Source organism: Ursus americanus, chromosome 22, assembly GCF_024610735.1.
Source record: "Ursus americanus isolate L20-20 chromosome 22, mUrsAme1.1.p, whole genome shotgun sequence".
In the NCBI taxonomy this organism is placed as follows: Eukaryota; Metazoa; Chordata; class Mammalia; order Carnivora; family Ursidae; genus Ursus; species Ursus americanus.
The window spans coordinates 46,429,274-46,441,482 of NC_142148.1; the positions used below are offsets into that span (position 1 = coordinate 46,429,274).

Consider the following 12,209-nt stretch of genomic DNA (forward strand, 5'->3'; position numbering starts at 1 on the left):
CATTGCCACTGGCCTACACCTGGCAGAGGGGGCTCGCTCCTGCCCACAGGGGTCACCTGTCAGTCACCCTGCTTCCTACTCCCCTAGAGTATGAATGAAGGACTTGGTATCCCAGCCTGCTGTCCTGTTAATGCCCTGTGGAGGGAGGTCTCTTCACAGAGCATACGTCCCCATTACAGTGTTTGATCATCTCTCTCAAATACCTCCCTCTTTCCTCATAATGACAAACCCACATCTGTCTGTGATCATAAAACCCTTGGACCACCCTAAAATCCCTGTAACTGGAGTTTTCACTCCCTCACTTCGATAAAAGGAGTTATAATGCTTCTCCAAAGATGGAAAAAGAGGATGCTTTGCATGGTTTTTCAAAGGTTCCCGGCAGTAGGAAGCAGTGTAAAAGGGCAACTCCCTCTGTCTGTGTCACTGCTGCACAAAGCCTTTCCTGGGCTCCTTGCAGGTGAGGAGGGCTTTAGTGGGGCTTCAGAGCCCTCCGTGGCCTGGCTGACCCGGAAGGTGCTATTTCTTAACACTCTGACCACCCTCAGAGCCCAGATGCATTCTACGCATACCCCGTCCTGTCCCACTAACTTTCATTTGTCTTTGGGGCTCAGTGTAGCTCTCCCTTCCCTGACCCTTCCCTGATGCCCTGGGCTATATGGGGCAGTGCCTTCTGTGCCCATCGCAGCCAGTTTGCTCCCACCTCAGTACCTGTCCCCCTGTCCTGAAGTGCACTTTTGCATGTCTATCTCAAGTCCCTCCTGCCTCTGCACCCAGACCCTGAGCCCCCTGGGGGCAGGGATGTGTACCCACCACTGCAGTGCCAGCGCCTGATATGGGTCAGCTTGGGACAGGTACTCAGAAAATATTCAATCAACTGACAAGCACTTCCCTGACCCAACTCCTGGGCCACTCATTGTGCAGAAAATGTCCTAGGACACATACAGCCCTCTGAAGTTTGGATTTCTCCTAACCAGAAACTGACACCCTCATCTGGTGTGCCCAGAATGTCCTCCATGGACAAGGCCTGGGCCACAATATGCAAACCCTTCCTCCCAGGCCTGTGTCACCCATCACCATCCCCAAGCTGAGCCAAGACCAGCATTGTATAAACAGGTGTTTTCCCCAAGGGACACTGGAGGCTTTATTTGATTCTCTAGGGAGTTGTGTGTAGGTGGCACGTGATTCAAAACACAAGATGGCTCAGCCAGACGCGCATGTGTGGAGGTGTGGAGCTGTGCCAAGCAGTACCAAGCACACACACCAAAGAGCCGACCCCGGTGAACCAGGGTCATTGCCTTTGCTAGATTTCTCAGAACACTGAGGCCAGTGTCAGACAAGACCACCCTACATATGTCTGTAAGTAAAGATGCAACAAATACAAGAGAGTTTCTTTACACGTGGTTGCCGGCACGTGCTTCCCATGAAATGGATTTTAGGAAGCACTTCCTCCCCAGGTTCTTGGCTCGTCTGGTAGGATACCGCTGAGTCCTGGGCCACCAGACCTTGTCCTCCATGGAGAGTCTCCAGCTGTGACGTTATATGCGTCATAACATCACCATCATTATAACAACATGGAGCTTTAGCTCTCCCTCAACCCACAGTAAAAGGTGGAATGGACTTTGCTGAAGGGCTCCCCCATGACCATCCTCTTATTTAGAGGCTGACCTCTGCTAAGGGCTGTGCAAACAGTCAAGGTAGAAAATTTCTGCCAAAGTGGAGATAATGTGTCCTAAAAACAAAAGATGTGTCATATAACAAAGAGGGCTGGGGCAGGAATGAACTGTAGGGGCAGGGGGCACAGGGGAATAGAATGTGCCCATCCACTCAAAGTGCCAGCCTAGCCTAGCAAACCATCGGGAGCATCCAAGGGGAGAGTACCAGGGAAACCACCATGCCCTGTTCCAACTGTAGGTCATTTACGTTCTAGCTTCTGTGCGACTTTGACTGAGGGTTAATGAAGTATTGAGTAATGTAAGGGCAGAGAACCCCAGAGGAAAACCTTCTGAAAGAATGAAGGGTCTACCAGTTGAGGGGATTCCGAGGAGAATGGACTCAGGAGACTGAAGCAGACCACGTGGACCCTCAGTGTCTGTGTTTGATAAACACCTTTTCCTGGTGGCTTAACGGGGATTAACCTGAGAGCTACTGAGCTGGCATCCTTGTAACCGCTTGGGCAATCATGTCAGTTGCACTAAGCGGTGATGAGGCTGATGTGCACGCTTCCCACTCTTATGCAGAGAGAGGGGAAGATGGAAGAAGCAGGTGGCATCTGGAAGGATTCAAGCGCATTCAAACGCATGCACATTTGATATCACCCCCACCCAAGAATCTTGAAGAGGTTCTGACATTTGCAGAAAAGGGACACAAAGAAGCTGAAATGCCTTCTCTGCTTGGAGAGGGAGAGAAAGTCTATGCTTGGAGAGATTGCTGGCCCTAAGGTGAACCTGAGAGGGGCTGGTGTGAGCTGAGCCACTCATGCAGCAAGCTCAGGGAGCCCATGTTAGAGTCCAAGGGAAAATGAGACCATCTCTTCCATGCTGGGATGAGAAGGTGGGGAAACCAGCCCCACCTGCCCCCAAACATCTCCCACAGGGGTTTGTGATACGTCATAGTTTGATACAAACTCAGAGCCAACGTCATGCAGGGAATCACACCACATGGCAAAAGCAAGGTGGGCTGAGTTGTGCTCCCCACCCTCAAGTCACCTGACTCTGGCTGGGGAGACTACCCATATACACGCATACGTGCATGCACACACATGCTAGAATAATGTGTGCTGCATGCTAGAAGAAAACGGGAAAAAATGAAAAGTTTCTTGGGACACAAAAAGCAATAGTTCTAAAAAAATAAAAGTGCAGTTTTCTGTGGTCAGGGTTCTGGGAGCACAGAAGAGGGAAGGGATCTCCTTAGCTAAAAGAAGGCACCATTTGACATTTTGGACCTGATGGGGAGGAGGAGGGCAGGTTCTAACTCCCAGACAGGCGGGAAAGAGGGATGGCCTCCTGGGAGAACAGAGGTGGTTTAGGAGCTGGAGGGGATGGTATGAAGTGCTCTAGGGTCTCTCATTACCTAAAACCCTAATGCAAACTGCCTCCAACCAACCTCCTCTCCCAGCACACAGCCAGTCATCCAAAGGATCTAGAATTCACTGATGATTCTGGGGTCACGGGGAAGAACGTACCCCACAGAGGACCTCCACCCACAACAGACTGCTGACTCTATAAGATCCTGTCAACACCACATCTGACACACCAAAATGCAACTGTCCCCCAGCCACTGTCAGGCCCCGCCATATGACTTTACTGATATTTATTTTTGACCTACAAAAATGGCAACATTATATGATTCAACCTAATATTCTGTTGTAAAAGCCTGAAAGGGTTTGGGGGCACCTGGGTGGCTCAGTTGGTTAAGCATCTGACTCCTGATTTCAGCTCAGGTCATGATCTCAAGGTCCTGAGATGGAGCTCAGTTTTGCACTCTGCACTCAGTGGGGAGTCTGCTTGAGATCCTCTCCCTCTCCCTCTGCCCCTCCTACTGCTTGCACAGTCCCTCTCTCAATCTCTTTCCCTCTAAAAATAAATTAATTTATTAAAAAAAACTGAAAGGATTTTTATCAATTTAACTTCAAAATCATTTGGCTAATGGTAACTCATGATTAATGTATAATTAATTGGCTGAGACATCTGGGCAATTATCACACATTCCTGGGAATTCTTGAAAAAGAAGCTGAGTCACCACTTGCTTTCAAATGTACATTTTTAGTGACATGCTATTTAATAACTAATTACAATAACATGATCATGTTTTGTGGTCATTTAAACACTGCAGTATTCCACTGCATCTGGGGGCCATAATTGTTTTCTGATCTCAAGGATTTATTTAAAGACCACTTCCATTGAGGCAGAACGTAGTGAATGTATGTAGTTAAAGGCACAGACCCAAAGTGTATGAGTTGATCTGTTTTGACACATGTACCCATCAATGCGTCTGCCACCCCTACCAAGACATACGTTTTATCCACCCAGAAAGTTTCCTCTTGCTCTTTGGCAGGCAACCTCTCCCCAAGGAATCCATAATCTGACTTTTATCACTGTGCATTATTTCACCTTTTCTAGAACAGAAATAGCATCCCATTCTGTTGTGTCTGGTTTCTTTCATGCAGAGTGTTTTTGAAATTCACTCATGCCATAGCATGTACAATTGTTCACTTCTTTTTATTGCTGAATAGTATTCCACTGCATGGATAAGCCACAATTCTTTGTCTGTTTCCTACTGATGGGCAATTATGCTGTCTCTAGTTTGGGCTTATTATGAATAAAGCTGCTATGAACCTTTATGACTAAGTCTCTTTGTAGACGTATGTTTCCATTTTTCTTGCAAAAATACCTAGGAGTGGAATTATTTGGTCACAAGATAAACATAGCTCACCTTTCTAAGAAACCACTAAAGAACTTTCCAAAGTAGCTGTACTGCCTCACCTTCCCACCTACAATGAGCAAGGGTCCAACCACCCCATGGCCTCATCAAGACTTGCTGTGGCCAAGCAACCTTTTTCATGACACATCTCCAAAGGCAAGAGAAACAAAAGATAAAATGAACTTGTAGGACTTCATCAAGATAAAAAGCTTCTGCACAGCCAAGGAAACAGTCAAAAAAAACTAAGAGTCAGCCCATGGAATGGGAGAAGATATTTGCAAATGACACTACAGATAAAAGACTGGTATCCAAGATCTACAAAGAACTTCTCAAACTCAATATGCGAGAAACAAATAAACAAATCATAAAATGGGCAGAAGATATGAACAGACACTTTTCCAATGAAGACGTACAACTGGCTAACAGACACATGAAAAATTGTTCAAAATCATTAGCCATCAGGGAAATTCAAATCAAAACCACACTAAGATACCACCTTACGCCAGTTAGAATGGCAAAAATGGACAAGGCAAGAAACAACAATTGTTGGAGAGGATGCGGAGAAAGGGGATCCCTCCTACATTGTTGGTGGGAATGCAAGTTGGTACAGCCACTCTGGAAAACAGTGTGGAGGTCCCTTAAAAAGTTAAAAATTGAGCTACCCTATGATCCAGCCCTTGCACTACTGGGTGTTTACCCCAAAGATACAGACGTAGTGAAGAGAAGGGCCATATGCACCCCAATGTTCATAGCAGCATTGTCCACAATAGCTAAATCGTGGAAGGAGCCAAGATACCCTTCAACAGATGACTGGATTAAGAAGTTGTGGTCCATATATACAATGGAATATTACTCAGCTATCAGAAAGAACGAATTCTCAACATTTGCTGCAACATGGATGGCACTGGAGGAGATAATGCTAAGTGAAATAAGTCAAGCAGAGAAAGACAATTATCATATGGTTTCTCTCATCTATGGAACATAAGAACTAGGAAGATCGGTAGGGGAAGAAAGGGATAAAGAAAGGGGGGTAATCAGAAAGGGGAGTGAAACATGAGAGGCTATGGACTCTGAGAAACAAACAGGGCTTCAGAGGGGAGGGGGGTGGGGGAATGGGATAGGCTGGTGATGGGTAGTAAGGAGGGCACGTATTGCATGGTGCACTGGGTGTTATACGCAGCTAATGAATCATCGAACTTTACATCAAAAACCAGGGATGTACTGTATGTTGACTAACATAATATAATAAAAAAATATTATTATTAAAAAAAATTAAAAAAAAAAAAAGACTTGCTGTGGCCAGGCCTGTTTGATGTAGCCATTCCCATGGTGTTTGTGGTGGAACTTCATTGTGATTTAATTTGCATTTCCCTGATGCTTAAGGAGATTGAGCACCTCTTCGTGTGCTTAAGGACCATTCCTATATTCTTTGAGAGCATTTTTAAAGCCTTTGCAAAGTTTTAGGTCCTAAGCAGTGGCACCCAGAGGTTACCATGCAGACTTCCATTACCTGCCCACCCTCTCCCCACCTGATCCTCCCTTTACCCCCACACCCTTCCCTTCCAGACTCTTTTCCCTTATTCAGAAGTCTTAAAACTAGCAGACCCCTGAGACCTGGGGAAAGAAGGACTAATATTCTGTACTTAATTCTGGGTTTTTCCCAACACATCCAAGCAATTTTCTAACACCAGCTGGGTGTCCTACCATTCAGTACAATTCTGAATGTCTCCAGGGAGACAATGTCAGATCCCACAGGTAAGGGCTTAGTCCCACTAGGTTGTCTCCACTTCAGAGGCCAATTGCAAGTCCAGGCTAACCCCTGTACTTCTGACTGCTTGGCTATAGACTGAAGGATCCCACGACGCCCTCCTTGCGTTTGATTAATGTGCTACAGCCATTCACAGAACTCAGAGAATCATTTTACTTACTATATCACCAGTTTATTATAAAGGGAAATAATGCAGGAGCAGCCAGATGATAGAGATGCATAGAGCAAGGTGTGGGAAAAGGGCACGGGGCTTACACACCTTCTCCAAGTATGCCACTCTCCCAGAATCTTCACATGCTCACCAAGCTGGAAGCTCTCTGAATCCTATCCTTTTGAGTTTTTATGGAGACTTCCTTATACAATCACAGTGGACTGGGCATTGGTGAGTGATTCAATGTCCAGAGGTCAGGAGGTGGGACTGAATGTCCTAAGCCTCTAATCACAAGATTGGGTTCCCCCAGCAACGAACCCCCATACTTTTTTTAACATAAATCACCTTGTTAACATAACAAAAGTCACCTTTGTTGTTCTCACCACAGGAAATTCCAAGGGTTTTAGGAGCTCTGTGCCAGAACTGGGGGCAAAAACCAAATACATATTTCTCACTATATATCACAGGATCACAGGGACAGGGATGGTTTCAGCCTGGATCCAAGCATCTCCTCAATAAGGAGCATTCTCCCCTGTAGGGACTCTGATGCCAACTACTAGGAAACAAATTTTGGCCACCACGTTATGTATAAAATGTTCATGGCATACAGCAGGTATTCCATAAATGATAGCTCCTTCACCAGCCCCACCTTCGCTGCTCTACTAAGGGAGATGCTGGTGGACCAGAACCTCAGATCCCAAGGACCCACCCTCCCAGGGAACTTCCAAAGACAACTCAAGAGTTCCATTTCCAGAAGAGACTAGAGCTGGATCTCAGCCAGCCTTCCTGATTTGTACATCCAGCCCCCAAATCCCACCAGCTCCCAAAGCCCCCTTTGTGGGTGCTGCCTTTGTCCTTGGACCCCAACCTGGTCCATCCTCCAGCAGGTATGCTTCCAGGCAAGAGCAGTAGAATTCCTTATTTCCCTCCCCTTGGGCTCTCTTACACAAAGGAGCATCCCTGAAAGCCTCTCTAAAAACAAGAGCTCAGTCTTACCACCTAATCCTTCCCTCTACAACTTCCCTCTTGGCAAAATGGCAGACTTAGGGCCATGTCCTCCCATCTTCATTTCTGGTGAAAGGAGCACTGAGCCAGGGATGGGCTGTTCTCTGTTTGCAACTGAAGAGCTGCAGAGTTTGGGTGAGGGGCTCAGCGCCTGTGCAAGAAGGGCCCCCCACTCTGACAGGTGAGACTCTGGGAGCTCCATCAATTTGGGCTTCACTAGAGAGGTCAGATCAGCCATGTGGGGTTTCGTCAGAGAACACACTGGGGGAAGCTCAGAGCACTAGAGGCAGGACAGCAAGGAAAGGCCGCAAGGGGATGGAGGGGCCTAGAGAGGCCCTGCCTTCCAGCTTCTGTACCATCATTTTGGGTGGATCATGCAGTCAGGAGACCTGACTTTCTCCCAGGCACCCCTCCTTGAAGCTTCCCTGTGACACTGGCTTGAACGTTCCCGCAACTCCGAACCTGAGTCTGGGCTTTTGTTCTGTTGTGATTGGGCCTCTAGGTGGGGTCACTGAGGTTCTGCTGCCTCTCTTCCTGTCCTCTTCACCCCCCAGAAAAATTCACCAGCAAAGATTCAGAAGGGGCAATACAAAGGGCAAATGTCAGGCATCGTGAGTAGTGACTCCCGGAAGAGATGGCAGGGAAGGGGAAGGGCCCTTTGTTCTGGGAAGAGCATGGAGCCAAGGTGCCACAAGGACAGGCTGGCCACACCCAGACCTTAGCCCCAGCTATTTCCACCAAGGAGACGTGCATCCCTAGGCTGTAGGCCATGGGCGAGTGGGGGTTGCGGGGGGGCAGGGGGGAAAGGGTGGACTCCTGAGCCATGCAGAGAGGATCCAAATGTCGTGGACGTCAACGCAGAGGTGAGCTCTCTTGGCAGAGATCAGCATTGTGGTGACAGTGACCAGGGCCCAGCCAGGCTCCAGGGAAAGAATGATTTCTTCCTTCATCAGTAAGCAGCTTTTGGAAGCATATTCTGAAAACCAAACAATGATCTGCAACGAAACCCACTTTTAACTCCCTGAGAGATGAGATGTATTCAAATGTAATACGGAACTCCAGTGACTTGTCAGCCAGACTTGGATGGCTTGGGGCAAGCAGTTGGTGTCACCTTTGGGCCACACATGCCAGGGTGACACTCTCGCTTGAGGGCTAGAGAACAGAACTCCTGTGGGCAGTTCCACCGAAGAAGGAATTTCTCAGAATGACTCCCTACCTCTTCTCTGTGAAAGGACCCCACCATTCTGCCAAATGCCCCTCACCTCCAAATGCCAACTTGGAGGGTGAGGAAGAGGGTACTTATCCCGCTCTATTTTACTTTAAGGGAAGCTGTGTAAGCCATATTTCTCTGAATCAAAAATAGCTGCCTGATCATTTTTTCAAACGGTTTCCGTCCCTTCCTCTGACACACTTCCATGGCAAGTGGCCTGTTTGCCTGCCAACTGTCTCTGATCTAAGTAATACTAAATGTATAAATTGTACCTAAGTGATGTTTAAAATGTATGTATGTATGTATATATTCAAATGTAAATATATATTTATAAAATAAATATATAAATATATTACATATTTTTATTTAAATTTATATAACCTACTTGAGTCATAAAAGTCACCCTGAATAATGCACTCTATGTGGTCACCTGTGCTTTGTTATCAGGTATGGGTCAGATTCAAGTCCCAAACTCTCCCTGACAGCTATGTCACTGAGCCTGGAGTTCCAATAAGAAGAATTACTTCCTGAAATAAGCTGGATCAATGAACTTTAGAATCCCCTAGTCAGGAACCACAGTGGCCAATAAATGTGCAAAGACACCTGTCCTCCTCAGTCTTCAGGGAAATGCAAAGTAAAGCAGGGGTCCACCTTCCTGCTCCTCGAGCTCAGAAGGGCTCCAAGATCAGTTTTATGCTCTGCTGTTGCTGTCTCAAATTAATGGGAATGGAGAGGAAAAGGGAGGATTCACCATGACCTACAACTTAAATTTTTTTTTAATGTAAACAAAATTTGAAGATTATATGACAAGATTAACATTGATGCACTTTGGAGGGCTCATGAGTTCTTGCTATTTTATTCTCTTTGCATTTTGGTTTTTAATATATATATATACATATGAAGTATATTTCTATGTTATATATAATTTCAAAAGTAATATTTATAAAATTTTATATATACATACACACACACACACACACAATTTTAAGCACAATGAAGATGGGAAACAGGAATAATCTAGGCAGAGGATGTGCCAGCCCGAAGCTATAAGTGGCAAGTCTGGACTCGCCCCTGCAAGTCATCCCAAGATGGGACCAGGACAAACTCCTGGGTGCGCGGGGGTCCCTGGAGGTGGCAACGTGGTGGTACTGGCTATGCCAGCACTCTTCCCACATCATCAGGTCCACAAGAAGATGCTGATAATCCTGGGAGGGCTACCAAAACGTTCCAGGGGCTGGTAGTGGCTGGCGAGAGAAAGGTGCTGTTTTCTAACAGGAGCTGCCATTTGTAAGCTGCTCTGGGCCTTATGCATTTTAGCAGGAGCTCACAGCCTTTCCTCTTGAAGCCCCAGGCCTGAAGCAGGAAGGGCGTGAGCTGGACGCTGGATGCAGGAGCAGCGTGGCTCACAGTTATAGGGATGGTTGGCCCTGAGCTTCACTGAGCATCACCAGGGACCCCAGTCCCACTGGGTGGAAACTGACACTGACCAATCATTGACTCTGAAAAGGACTGAGGATGGGGCCAGTCACACCAGTTCCCAGAGGAGTCTGAGGAGGAGAACCACCCAGAAAACAATTCACTTTTGTTATTTACAAATGAACAAAACCCAGATTCCCAGGCCCACCTAGCCCATACTCCCACAGAAGTTTGGAGAACAGGAGCCTTTTGTTCCAACCCTCACGACCCTTCCTCCTTGAGCCCTCCTACACACACACACAATTTTGTTCCCACACCCCACGTGGGTGGGTGAGCCTGGTCAAATCCCAGCTCCTCTGTCTCTAGCTGGGTGGCCTCTGCAGTTAGACTCAGTTTCTACATTAGAGAAGCAGAAAGAGCAGTGTCAACCCACAGCCTGGTTTTGGCTTTCCAGAACATAGTGAATAAACAGCTGTGATGCTGCTTTTGGTCATGATGTTGGTGACGGACTCCATGGGCTGAGTGGAGAAGCAGTCAGTGCTCAGCCCCGAGCTCCTGGCCTGGGATGATTTTCACTCGACTGCCCAGGGGCCAGACCTCATGCAAGCATAGGGGCCTGCCATCTGCCCAGGGATAAAAGCAAGATCCTGCTAGAGTCACCGACAAAATGCAGGGTGCCTCTATTGTTGCAAATACCACCATGAAGTAAAGTAACTTGCTATTCATAGGAACGTTGTTTTGACTCTTACCTTGTTGACATACCATTAGGCATTGCCCCCAAAACGTAGGGAAGGTGGTCCACCCTGGACCTTAGCATCTTCAAAAACCAACCTAGTACTTAATTACCTTCCAAAAACTAGAGTTGTAGTCATCTACTGTTGTCTAAACACCACCCCAAACTCAGTAGCTAAAAACTACTGTTTATTATTAACTCTCACAGTTCTGGGTTGACTAAGTTCTATAGTATGGTTCTCACTCAGGGTCTCTGCACAGATGAGCCAGGAGGTAGCTATGGCTGGAGTCATCTGGAGGCACAAGTGGGCTGAACATCCCAGATGGCTGTTATAGGTTGAATTGTGCCCTGCTCCCCCAAAATTCATGTTGAAGTCCTATCCCCAAGGACCTCAGAATATGACCTTAATTTAGAAATTGGGTCATTGCAGATATAATTAGGTAAATTAAAATGAGGTCACACTGGAGTAGGGTGGACCCCTAATCCAATACGACTAGTGCCCTGATAAAAAGGGGAAACTTAAAACAAAGCCAGGCACACACAGGGAGGGCACCATGTCCACATATAGGCAGAGATTGTGGTAATGCAGCAGAAGGAACCCCGAAGATGGCCAACAAACCCCCAGCAGCTAGGAGAGAGGTATGGAATAGCTTCTCCCTCCCAGTCCTCAGAAGGAACTAAACGTGCTGTCACCTTGACCTCAGATTTCAGCCTCCTAAAGAGAGACAACAAATTTTGGTTATTGGGCACCCAATCTATGGTACTTTGTGTGGCAATGGCTCACTCACATGGCCTCCAGATGTTGCTGGGAGCTCAGCTGGGGCCTTTGACACAGTGCCTAGGCATCACCTTTCCATACGACTTGAGCTTCTTGCAATATGGGGTCCAGGTTGTAAGAATGAATCTCCAAGAGGAAACGTCCTGAGACTAGGCCAGCCCAGGAGAGCAGGGCGGAAACCATGCTGCTTGTCATGGCCTGAGCATCCTGGAACATTCTATTGGGCCAGCAGTCCCTAAGGCCAGGGGAATCAGATGCCACTTCTCATTGGAAAGAGTAGCAACAAATGCCCAGTCATCTTCAATCAACCACACGAGCTGCAACAAAAGAACTACGGATGTTCTTGTGCGTCTGTGCCACAAAGTGTCATTATTGGCAGAAAACAATAGACAGTGAGGTCAGAGAAGACAAAGGAATCTACTCCTACCATAAGGACAGTCTGCACAGGGGATGTAAAAGGGACCATCCCCTTGGGGGCACAGAGGAACAAGGATAGCTATTTTAAGGAAAAGGTCCAGTGACACGAACAGAGAAAACTTACTGGATTAAGTTGCAGCAACACAGAAATACCATTAAACAGAAATGGGCCACAGAAATGCTGAAAGTGACAAAAATCTCAACGGCATGGATGTATACCAGGGATTTCCGTAACACAAACACCACCCAATCTCAGGCCACTTCCTGGGATCCCAATGAATCTCAACCCATGAACCTTGCACACTCATGGCC

The 12,209-nt window shown here is 47.0% G+C and overlaps 1 long non-coding RNA gene across 3 annotated transcripts in view; it reads right to left on the minus strand.

Moving 5' to 3' along the window:
* The window catches only part of LOC123779065 (uncharacterized), a 55,201-nt gene that overhangs the window by 8,143 nt on the left and 34,849 nt on the right, over positions 1 to 12,209 (minus strand). The window lies entirely within an intron of this gene.